General features: G+C 42.5%; 1 long non-coding RNA gene and 1 pseudogene across 1 annotated transcript in view; one reads left to right on the forward strand and one right to left on the reverse strand.

The window, feature by feature from the left end:
• The window catches only part of LOC142803175 (uncharacterized), a 140,479-nt gene that overhangs the window by 101,638 nt on the left and 25,693 nt on the right, over window positions 1–13,148 (reverse strand). The gene's annotated exons all lie outside the window — the stretch shown is intronic.
• Window positions 2,537–13,148, forward strand: part of LOC142803171 (5-hydroxytryptamine receptor pseudogene) — a 55,479-nt pseudogene continuing 44,867 nt past the window's right edge.

Raw genomic sequence — 13,148 nt, forward strand, 5'->3', positions numbered from 1 at the left:
GTGATTTTTTCTCGCTGCATTGGCAAAACGGTAACGTCGCTGATGGAGAATGACCTTCCCCTCTCTGCACTCCCTCCCCTACCCCTCTGGAAACTTCTCATGTGCACTATTGCATGCACTATTCATGTCACTCACACCACTAACCGCAGACACCACAACGGCTGCGATCAGAATACCCGCTGCCTGGCTGACCCACGTCCGATGAGTAGGTGGCGGTTCACGAGCCACATTAATCACTCGGCACTTGTGTTGAAGCAGGCCGGAGGGCGTAAAAAAAACTTTTGAATATATATAACGCATCACACAGAGTCGTAATTGCACGGAATGTTAGCAGAGCGAACGCAATCAGGAAATTAAACAAACACGGAGGACAAAGATATTACAACGAGCTTAGGAGAAAACGTTGTACGCCAGCTATATAATAAAACAGCGCAGTGTGAGCCAAGCTTGCTCGAGAACCAGCGGAAGTGATTGGCAGAGCCGTCACACACTATTGTTACGCGTAATGACAGCAGTGGCGACGCCATAGTGGAGACCAACTACCACTGATAACCCTTCGGTACGATCGCCTCCGTGCCGTGCCATCGCACACCGAGAGACGGCACTGCACGATACTTGGGTGTTAGGTGCAGCATGGCAACGCGCGGGAAACGTACGCGTTAGCGCGGTTATATACTGCGTGGCGCGATTAACAAGCACGGTCCCGAAAATCGCCGGAGCGCGGGATATGAAGTGAGCCCGGTGTAATATGGCTGTATATGTATGCGCCGTAGCCTTGGAACCCGGGACGGGCCCGTCTCATCCCAGGGTTTGTGCGGTGCTCAGTGGGAGGCGGTATATGCCAGTGTTTTTTCACCACCGTTTCGCATGTTCTTCTTTTGTTTTTTAAAGGCACACGCGAGGTCAGCCGTGGTGTATGCGCGGGTGATTCGCGGAAGGCTCCTGACTGGATGGACCTGGGCACCCTGATTGCGGAGGCGCAGCATGAAACTTGTACGCCCGACCTTGTGATTTTAAATGATGTTCCCGTCGCGGATAGCTTTTCTTGAGAATGAAGAACGAGATGGGAGCGTGAGTTGCACAACAGTCATTAAACTACGTCTCTGTTGATTCTCTGCAGTGTAGGTCGTTGACGTAGAGGTTCAGTGCCCAGACGTTTTAATCTGCATCGTGTGTACGGCGCACGAACGGCTGTCAGCCTAAATGATTGCCCGGAGAAATCTAACCCCGAGATTGCTTTTGTTCTGGCGGGAAAAAGAAAGGAAACAAGTGACTGTATATTGAGAAGCTCATTGGTCTCTGAATAGCTGACGTGTGTGAATACGAACCCGGGAATTCCTCCATATCCTTTAAATGATATTGCTGTTACTGTAGCTTCTTCTCATGTTTACTTTGTTGAGCAGGTTGAAACTTTCTAAACACATCAATGCGTACACTAAGCACGCATTTGAGGAGCACTCGCGAATTATTATTACCTTTTTTTGCGTTCGTATAGTTTGTATGTTTTAGACACACCATGTGCACGTGAAAAGGCACGAAAAAGATATCAGGGCAAAGCATAATTGCTGTAGAGTACAGTGAAATCGATGTTGCTGCTCTAACGGCCGAATGTCTACATGAACTTACTTTAGCCGCCACTGTCCAACGCTTTCCGTCGTAAAGCGGGCAGCGGTCATCAATTTGACAGTTTATACTAACGATGGTCCTCGTTGTACTTTGACAAAGAGTGCTAGTAGAGTACCGTACATGTGATGAAGCCAGAACAGTGGTCACCACTTTTTTCAAATAGTTGTGGAAATTAGGAGAGACAATCAGAGATGGGGTAGCCTACTATAAATGCGCACCAGTGTCTATAGAAAATGAGATAAAGAAAAATATACACTGCACATACACAAGGTTTTTTGTTGCTTAAAGCCTTCCTTTTTTTTCGTAAGCAGAATAGCTGTCTTCAAGGGCTCACAGAAAATTGTGACAAAACCAATAAGACACTTGAGATAGCCCTGTGAAGCCACGTGTTATTAATATTCCTATCAACTCAAGAGTGCTGCGAACATCACGTCGTTAATATAGGGCTACCTGTGATGTATCTTTTATTTAAATAAATAAATAAATTGTCGCTAGAGATTGGTGACTGTTATCTTTTCCAGTTTGCTACTGAGACATAAAAAACATCAGAACAAATCATCCTAATATTCATATTCAGTCTTACGTTTGTTAAGTTCAAAAATTCTCAATTTAACTGAGCACAAACACAATCGCTGTGCTCACTTCGATGTAGTCCGCTCAATATCTGTTGCTGGTCGAGGCAAACAGCGCAAAAAAACGAAGACATAGTAAAATAAAGACCTTCCTTTACTCAATCTTTATTTTCTTGCGCTGTTTACTTCCACCAGCTATAAATTTTTACCAACTTGCCAGCTTTTAATTATGCAATATTTATCACAAAGTTGACCTAAGAGGATTAACCTAACATAGTTACTTGGTTCGTAATACGTCAAATGTGTTGCTTACATGAAAAAGTGTTCCTTTAGAAAATGTTTGCCCTTTTTGACCTCTTGCTTCGTAATTTTGCCGTTGCAGGCTGCGCCTGAAGTGTTCGGCTACAAAATACCTGAGGATTAGTGCAACGTAAGTCATGCTCGTTTGTTTATTAAGCATGGAACGTACACGGTAAAATGCTGACAGTTTATTCGCACAAAAACAGAGACTGCACAGTTGAGAAACGATCGGATACAGCTTGTGTGCTTAAGTTTCGAAAGCAATAAGTACTGTGAGAAGCTATTATAAAAAAACACTCGCACAGACAATTTTTAACTCAACGCACTTAACTGTAATTCGTAATCGCTGTAATCAATACAGTGAGTGCTAGAAGCAAGAGATGTAAGCTTCTTATCTTTGTAATGTAGCAGGAGGTAACCTGTTCAATTGAATCTACGTTATGAGTATGTACGAGGAAGGCCGTGCAATAAATACTTTATAATGGGATAGACCCACTCACACAAAAAAGCAACAGCTTAATTTTATCTAGCGGCCCCATGCCACCAATTCACCACGGAGGGACCGCCCTTCAAAACGACTGCGAACTTCATTCTACCGAGCAACAGGCTAAAAGTGCACTTGTACCTATTTATTTATTAGCTGCCTTGTGGCAGCTTTTCTCTGCCTCCCACAGCAGTGGCGAATGCTGAATTATTTCAAAAAGGCGGTGTTGAAAATGTCCTGCATTTATTGACCCCCTGATTCTTAATTTCGGAAGCACAAGAGCTGCCTTCAAGGGCCCATCTCAGACGTGAAACGACGGCTGACCCGCAGGTCACGGAATTGAATCCCGGCCGTAGCGGCTGCATTTTTGACGGGGGTGAAAATGCTTGAGGCCAGTGTACTTACATTTAGAAGCATGTTAAAAACCGCAGGTGGTCTAAATTTCCGGCACCTTCTTGTACGGCATCCCACATAACCAAACCATTGTTTCGGGACTTAAAACCTTAGCAGTTATTATCCGCGTGATAGTGGGGTGCCGTTTACAATGAATGAACAAAGCTAACGCCATTAAAACGATTCACACGTGAGATGGATGCTTTTCGAATGCTACTACTGTCATACAGGCCTACACATGAAATATCCTGCTAGCTATAAATTTAGAATGTTCTCTATAATCTAAGAAGTTGCTTGGCATGAAGAAAAAATATATTGCATCTTAATTGACAAAGAAGCTACGAATATCACATTGTGAATGGGTTCGATTAAAATGTTTCGCTGACTGTGGGTTTCTATATTATATACAGACGTTTATTTACACTATTCACAAGTGCTTTAGAAAGCCGAACATCTGTGTTCACTTGTTGTCGTAAAGTTTCTGTCACTGTCTCTTCGGTCACTGAACCACGCCGCACTTACCACTCTCGTCCACTTTTTAATTAGCCACGTGCTGCGCTGTCATGCAATTCAAGGGGTAGTCCTCGTCTAGCAGGGGGCATTCGTTCCGTTCTCCGAACATATACGCAGGCGTCCCAGTCACCCAGCCTTTTCCGTGGGAATGGGCGAGTGTTGGTTAGAGACTCGGCGATGGTTCAGGAGAACGGGAAGATCTTAACATCTTTGGTTGGAAGAAGAAGAGCGACAACATAATTTGCGAACATCCACCGTCCTTGTGCAACAGCAAGTTAGAAACTGCTGCGACTAAATTTAAGGACGAAATTGTATCTCATAAACGAGTACTGTATGAGTTTTCTTTCTAGATTTTAACTACCTAAAGTCAACGCTCGCGTTAGAACCAAACGCCAAAATGCTATTGTACAATCGAGCAGGAATACGATACACAAAAACACAGCTGAGAACTCTGGGGTTGTAAAGCTTGCGTATTATGATAGAGCTGTTATCTTTGTTACATCAAAAGACACAAGCCAAGTACATGCACAGCCAGAAAACCTGTTTGGCCAGAGTGTTTGCCATTTTCGTGTACGAACAGGTGGCAGTATTTTGTATGTAAAAGCCGTGGTTACGTCTGATTAGATTCAGAATACCAAATCACCGTGTACTTATTTCTACGCACTTCATTCGTCAACGCTAAGGCCACTTTCTTAAGTAAGGGTCGAGTATCGATTCTGAAGCGAGAGACTGAGTTACTGTACTTCCCCTTTCAGCTCACTGATTGGCTTCCTGCGTATCAGTTTCTGTCATTGCTTCTTCAAGCCTAGGCAAATTCGTTTTCTTACCATACTATACTATGCCTTGCCAAGCATTTCGCCATCCTCCACGATGCCTACACGTGAACTCAGTATGAAATCTATTTAGTTCTGACTTCTGCCATTAGGACTCCTCTATGTCCCCTTACAGTTCACTCGCTTTTTGTAAAATGTATTTAAAATCCGTAAAGTATTGCGTTCTGTGAATTGAGTTCTGCGAACTCCCCTCCGGATTCTGGTATCGATGTCATAATCCCCCACTGCCTGGTCTCCAGCCTGTTTCTCCCCTAACTTGGCATTGAAGCCGCCCATCAGTATAATATAACGTTTTTTTTTTACCTCATTACCTCATTCATTGCTGATTCCACGTTACCATATAGAAGCTTTCAAGTAATACGTCATCATGGCTGCATGTAAGAGTGTAGGCCAGTACCACCTTTATTGTGTATCTCTTACTAAGTTTAATTATGATACTTGCCACTCTTTATTATTGCTAAAGTATTATTCTATGTTACCAGATATATTTCTGTGAATAAGGACGTCATAGCCGAAATCAAGAAGAAGAAATGTTCATGGGCCGGGCACTTTGTACGAAGGCAAGATGAACGTTGGTTATTAAAATCACAGACTGAATTTCAAGAAAAGAGATGCAGTTAAAGAGAAGACAGAACGTGAGGCGGGCAGATGAAATTAGAAAGTTCGTGGGTATAAAGCAGCAGCAGCAAGCACAGGACCGAGTTGATTGGCGGAACATCGGAGAGGCCTTTCTCCTGAAGTGGGCGTTGTCAGGCTGATGATGATTATGCTCGTCATGATGATGATGACGAACTCCATTACTCTGTGTCAAACGTGCCAGCATAGGTGCACTAGGATCACCAGGCATTAATTTTATACACTTGCGCCGATATGATGATGTAAGCGGGTGAGCTAGTAATGAAAAGTAACATTTATTTGAATGTATTGGTGCCATTGTTAAGGGTACGAGCGTGAGTTCCAGACTACGTATTACTATGCAAACGGTAAATTGGTTATGGGGAAATTTGACCAATTGTAGTTATTCTTTCAGCTTAACCACCTGAAAATACAACTGCCTGTTGCTTTGTACAGCAATAAAAGATAGAATAAAACTGATTCTGCTTTCACGCATGGTAATGTACGTACGCAAGCTTTGTAGTAGAGCAACACTGAATGTTCCGAGTTATTCGTACTATAGGTTTTGCACTATGTCCTTACGAAATTTCTTGCCTTCCATTATTCTTTCCTTCTATGTTTCTCCTTTTCGAAAAAACAGTCCGCCGTTGCACCTCTTCGAGTGGCAGTTGCCAGCCTCTTCCCTCAGTATATTTATGTGTTCGTGTGTTCTGTGTAAATTCAAATAATAATAATAATAATAATAATAATAATAATAATAATAATAATAATAATAATAATAAACCTTTTACAAGGTCATATGCTTGCGCTCATGTGGAAATAATCATATGATTAACTTCATGATGACTAAACCAATTATTCATAATAATAGTATTAACATGACTCAAAATATCTGAACATACCATTGAAGGTGTTATGCTATTTCTGTACGATGCATTTCAGCTTCGTGGATGGTGCAAGTACGCTGCGCAGCTGCTAAGAGAATGCTGTCGAAATAACGCGTACTACAGTTTCTTGAAAGCCCTCAAGTACTTCATACCGCTGCGCTAAGCGCACCACGCATCCGAGCATGGCACACAGCGCAATCAGCCCTTTCATTATAGGCTTGCAGTGATGACCACCACTTCGGTTAAACGCACTCTATTGTCCAGAGAAAGAGAATTCTCGTCGCGCGCATAGTTGGTGTTACCCGCAAAGTTTAAGCGAGCCGCGACATCACATCCGCGAACACTCCGCATTAAACCATAACGTGTTGCCCAAACTTGGAAGGGGGGTTGAGGGGCGCTGAAGGTATAGGTGTCTTGTGGTGACTTTCCACGAATCCACATTTACCTTATGTCTCCTTACATGCTGCGTGATGCGATATCGCATGTTTAGCGATGCGGCCACCTGTCCCCACCAGTGAAGCAGGCCGCTTCAGTTGAGTCATTGCTAGCCCAAATAGAGAAGTCTTTTTCCTCGCTTTCATCCCTTCCGGTCCACTAAGACGCAGGCATATATAGCGTGCCCAGTACGCCGTTCCATCGAAACAGCTCAGGACGGACGGCGCGGCAAACGAGTGGAGCGTGAAAGACGAAGAAGGCGTTAGCCCGAGGACTTAGACCGAAGAAGATTCGTGGCCTCCTCTTCTGAGCTTTACATCGTCAGCACGGTGCTTAGTAAGCCTCACGACTCCTCGAAGTTTCGCCCCTTCAGTGAAGATGCTTCTTGCGTGCCACGAGAATTTGCGCCGTTGGCAGGGAATACAGACTGAAGAAGCTCCCCCCCCCCCCCCCTCGGAAACGCTGTTCGGATATCCATGCATGACAAGCTGAGCCTACCCAGTCTTGATGTTTTTATTTTTCTCAGCGTTCCTGGGGAGTATTACACTAGCTTATATCACTGGTTTTTTTTTTTGTTGCCACACTCGTAGTCTGTGCTATAAGCTGTAGAAGTAAGCATCGAGGCTATAACCTCTAAGCTGTCTTTCATCACAGCCCTGCCTTGCCTGGAGTAGCGGCTTCGGTGTGTGGTAAATCAATGTGATTTAATTTCAAAAAGTGTAAGAACACTCGTGTACTTCCTTTTGGGTACGCCTTCAGAAAACCAAGAGAGAAAAAGAGAGATAAAACTTTATTTTAAGAAATCAGTCAATCGCGTGATGGATTGCTCATCACCCGTAGCCGTCAGCCGGAATCCCTTTAGACACGGGAGCAGCAATGGCTTGACTATGATGTCTTGCTGGACGGTGGAGTCTGGGCTGCATAGCAGGGCCTTTCACGACTGTACAGCGTATGAACAATTGTTCTGATTCAGACATGTCCACACCAGGCAGACGGAATTCGCGATCCCATCACAAAGTTCGCACTGACACCGGAAAACTTCTCGGTGCCACGTAATGTAGAGTACCGTGTTTGGAAGGAAAACTTGCGTTAATTAAGGATCAAAATTAATCACATGTTGATAGTCGAACTGCTTCTTTTTTAGAATTCTTTATTTACTGCATAACTAACACTTATCTTACACCAGCATGCAGGACACATAATTACAGCGCCAAAAGCCGCACAACGCACCAGGAGCAAAGACTCGTGAAGGAAATGATACCCTACGGTACAGGCACATATCACACCAAACTGGAACTTCATTTGCATGTTCATTTGTGTTCGCGATAACGTTCACGAAGTTGTAATATTGCGCCATCTTTTTCGCTATCCCTGCTACATAAAAAAAAACTGTAGTTGACATCGTCGCAATGGCGTATATTCTGTCACATTGGCTGATATTTCAATAACAACAAAAATAAAGGGCAGCTCTCTTGAATGAACTTTCACTATACCACTTGGCGATGTTGCCACTTCTCTGAACTGCTTCGAGCGCGAATAGGTGAACAAATTTAGGACATACACAATATTTCACTATGCAAACCACATTTGGTCGCCCCTAACGTGCCGCGTTCGCTTACTCAGTTTCTCCTTTCGTATAACAAAGCAAGCACATAAGTTTAAAACGAAGTGAACAAGAGCTCTCAGTGCCGGAACGGAAGTAACAGCAGCTTTTATTTCCTTCTCGAGGACAGTCATATTTTACGTTGTTCGATGTATCTGGTCCTGCCCTGGTGGGAGATATAAAAACAGCCACCGTGATGGAGTAATTGTGCGAGTTCTAGGTCAGGTCATTATAACGTCCTGTTGTCTTTTTATTTAGTTCCATTTTTGTTCCCTCGACTTTTGCGGGCAGCTTGGTCGTTCGCGAATCGATTATCACATGTTAGCTTACTTCGTGTTTTCCGGGTTCCTTTTCTTTCTTGGCTTGAAGCTAACAGCCTTTCTTCTTGCTATAAGAGATCTGTTTGTGCGTTTTATTAGTTCAAACACGAATGATTTCGCTGCGAATTCAACCCTGGTTTAAGTGGAGGTCTCCCGTTTTGTTCTTTTTTTTTGCGTGCTAAAACATTCGATGAAGATTAGAAGAAACTGTCGCTTGTGAGTTCGTTTTGCCCTTTGTGGTCTGCCTTTGCTAGCATTATGTACCGCGTAAGAGAAGCTGTGATTGACTAATATGAGCAATTCTAGAACTCTGGCTTTTCTTCTAAAAGCGAACCTTCGCCCTTGACCGCTAGAACTTTGTAAGTGGTGTTTACCGCAACAGCGTGTTGCTTGCGCTATTTCATCATTGAGATGCAGGCGACTCGGGTGAACGGTTCCCTGCACACCGTTACGCGTAGATTCAAAAGGTATCGCTCAATGCGAATGGTGCAGTGACAGTGAAGGAGAACAATAAAGAAAAGAGTTGCGGTGTTAGAGTAAAGCAGTGAATGGGATAGGAACGAATTGAAGTGTTTTACGAAGTAAGGCTAGCAATTATAGCTTTGGCGGATTCGATCTCACGTAACTCAGGCGAAACACTGGTTCAAAGGGATACGGCCACTGCAGGGATCGAAGTGGTTTTAACGCGATAGCATTAAAGAGCTCGTTTCACAGAAATAATGGCATAAGTGTCGGCGTCCTTGGTTGTGAGTGCACGAAATAACGAGAACGATGCAACAGAATAACAGTTGATAAAAAAGAACCATTGGGCATTGATCCAGGGTTCTTTGAGTTCGGGTGGGGTTTGAACCCGGGTCGTTTGCGTGACAAGTGGATGTTTTACCACACAGCCTCACCTCTTCTCATAAAAACAGTAAAAAGACTTCCCCTACTTGAAAATGCAGTGGAAACAACTTTCAGGCATAACAAACACACGCGTCCTGTATACATGCTTCACAATGCAACATGAAATATTGCAGTTGTAAAGCGTGGTAAAAGCGTTCATTTCCAACGCAGGTGTGGCGATGTTGTCGCATGGACGCTCCGTGCGACAGAATTGTCTTACTGTTGTCGTAGCTGCTTCAGCCGCGTTCGTCCCCATTGCTTGCACTCGCGCGTGGAGCGTACAACTCGTTTAACGGCGTTGTCAAGTTAGGCCTTATACGAAGCATGACGGCAACGACAACGCAAGTACCCACTGAGAGTCTTCATATGATTGCTAGTGGAATAAAACAAAACTACCTTCATTCGTTGCTCGAAACTAGTTGTAGCAATTCAAAAAGAATCAGCAAGCCTAGTATTGGTAACTTCGGCTCAGTTTGCAGGCAGTAGTGGCGGAGACTTACGACTCCCTTTATGAAAATCGCATCAACTGTGCGTTTTAGCTCGCTTAAGCTCACATTTTTGCGAATGTTCGTGCTGTCAACTAAAACTTCTGTGGTGCTGCTGTAGCACGTCAGCTAAAGGAATTGGTCGGTACCTTGTTCGTTCCTAGGCCGCTGTGGTAGCTCAGTGGTTAGAGCATCGAACGCGTTACCTTGTTCGTTCCTTCTTCTAAAGACATATTTTAAGCAGAGATACAGCACTAGCTGCTGCAAAATTAGGAGATGTGGTGAACAGTAAGCCTTCTTTAAGCAGGCTTTGTTTAAGCAGGCCCCACTCGTGACTCGAATATACTTGACTTGTTATTAACAACGGCACCAAATACTATATCAAATATAACATACATGGATGGCTTCAGCAACCACCGGTTAATTCAAATGATTCTTAACGTCCCATTTCGTCTCGCTGGAGCTAAAACAAAAACAATTTGCGATTATAATAGAGGTAATTACATTGTCATAAATGATGAATTATGCACGTTCTTTGAGAGTGTACTTTTACCATCCCTTCATAATCGATCTGTAGAAGACAACTGGACACTCTTCAAAAACAAGTTAGCTTCATTAGTTAGTGAACATGTTCCTACAATCAAAATAACAAATGATAAACAAAATTCATGGTTCAATGAGTCACTTCACTGATTAAGAAATAAAAAAAAGAGATTGTATGCAGCGGCTAAACGCGCACAAACTGCTCCTCTGTGGCAAAGGTATAGAGACTTCTTGAATAGCTACTGCTCCGCGATACGCGCCACCTGTGATAAGTATTTTTCTCATGATCTACCGTCACTGCTCACCACTAACGCTAAGAAGTTTTGGAAACAAGTGTGCCCAGAACGTCACGATAACAAAATAACGTTGCCAAAATGACGACCACATTCCCATTCCAGATCAAGACTGTCCTAACGCTTTCAATACTTTCTTTACATCAGTTTACACCACTGAAGATCATACAAACGTCCCCGATGTAGCCGATCTTGACTATCCCTTTTTGCAGACCATTGAAATCACTGTTGACGGAATCGCATCTATAATAAATAATCTTAAACTGTCCAGGTCAGCGGGCGTTGACGAGATTAACACTAAGATACTAAAAAGTACAGCCTCACCCTCGAGTAAAATATTATGCCACATCTTTCAGCAATCACTATCAACAGGACAGCTTCCACATGACTGGAATGTTGCAAAGGTCATGCCCGTGCTTAAAAGCGGCAATAAAAACTCACCTCCAAATTACAGAGCCATTTCTCTGACATCCATCTGCTGTAAGATGCTTGAGCATGTAATCGCCTCTCATATTTACAATCACTTAGAGCAGAATGACTTTTTCTTCCCAAACCAACATGGATTTAGAAAGGCCCTATCATGCGAAACACAGCTTTTCGAAATCACGACTGACCCACATCATCACTTAGATCCAAACTTGCAAATTGACTGTCTCTTTCTGGATTTTTCCAAAGCTTTCGATCGCGTTGCTCACTGCCGCTTAATCTCTAAACTATCTTCTTTTTGTATAGATTCATCAACTCTGTTATGGATACGGAACTTTCTTACTAACCGGCAGCAATTCACCATTGTTAATGATTTTTCATCCTCACTTTCATACGTTTGTTCTGGTGTGCCGCAAGGGAGTGTTCTCGGTCCACTGCTTTTTCTTATTTATATTAATGACTTACCAAGTAGTTTATCCTCACAAGTGCGCATTTTCGCTGACGACTGTATAATTTACCAAGCAATAACTAGTACTTGTGATCACATAACAATCCAAAATGGTCTCGACCTCATCAGCGGTTGGTATAATAGTTGGCTAATGTCCCTTAATTCAAGTAAATGTAAAGTAATGTCCTTCTCTCGCAAACATTCTGACTCTGAGTTTTCTTACTTTATTAATGGCAATCCCGTATCTAGTGTTGACTCTTTTAAATATTTAGGTGTACCCTTCACATCTAACCTTTCTTGGACTACCCACATCACCAACATCTGCAGTGACGCCTCACGATCATTAGGCTATATACGCCGAAATCTACGTTAGACGCCCACAAATATACGTGCTTTAACTTACATAACATTTATTCGCCCTCAGCTAGGATTCGCTTCTGCAGTTTGGTCCCCTCATTACAGCTGTTTAACTAACATGCTGCAATCGATCCAGAATAGAGCCACTAGATTCATCTCACAAAACTACGATCATAGCGCAAGCATAACACAAATTAAAAAAAAAAAACTTATCACTTTCCCTTTTGAGCAGCCGACGTGATCTAAACCTCCTTTCAATATTTCATAAATACGTACATGAAGCAAGGCCATTATATATGACATTGCAAACATCTGCATTCACATCAAAGAGACTAAATAATCACCGTTCGTTCACGCGCATATATGGTAAGACATACATTTTTAACTCATCTGCACTCCCCCGTGTCATCCACATGTGGAACAGCCTTCCAGATGAAATCGTAGCTTAACGCAATCGAGAAAAATTCCGGCACCTTCTACTCACCCATTTCCAGAATAAACTGCTCGTTTTATTCATATCGAAATCGGCAACTACGCGTTTATTTACTACTAGTATCTTGCTTTTCTTTCTCTTACTTTAAACTTATTTTGTTTGATGATTTGAATGCTAACATGCCATTTAGTTCTGTTGTGTTTTATTCAGTGATGTTTTATTTTGAATAATAGAAAGTCCTTTCACAATTTGTGCTTGTTTTTTTAACTTGTTTTACGTCATTATCTCACGCGTATACTCATCTGATGTTCATTGCCGTTCTATTCCGATTAAAATTATTATTAATATTTTCTCATTGTTATTCCTGTTAGGACTTGTATAATGATTGACAATTAGTTCATGTTATTGTTTGTATGAAAACTGTATGTATTCGTGTATGTAATTCTTTAATGCTCCCCTTACACAATGCCCTGTTGGTTCTGTAAGGTATTTTGAATAAATATATAAATAAATATCTTTCTTTGAAAGGATACTGCTTTATACGGCTCTTAATCCGATGCATAAATGCTGGGTATATTGTCAAGCAAATGAAATTATGTGTTACAACATTTTCCTGTGTAATAACAACGATATTGAATAAACGGCATATACGTCGACGGTAAAGTGTCGTGTAACAGCTTTTTACGTAATTGTGATG

Source organism: Rhipicephalus microplus, chromosome 1, assembly GCF_043290135.1.
Source record: "Rhipicephalus microplus isolate Deutch F79 chromosome 1, USDA_Rmic, whole genome shotgun sequence".
Lineage (NCBI taxonomy): Eukaryota > Metazoa > Arthropoda > Arachnida > Ixodida > Ixodidae > Rhipicephalus > Rhipicephalus microplus.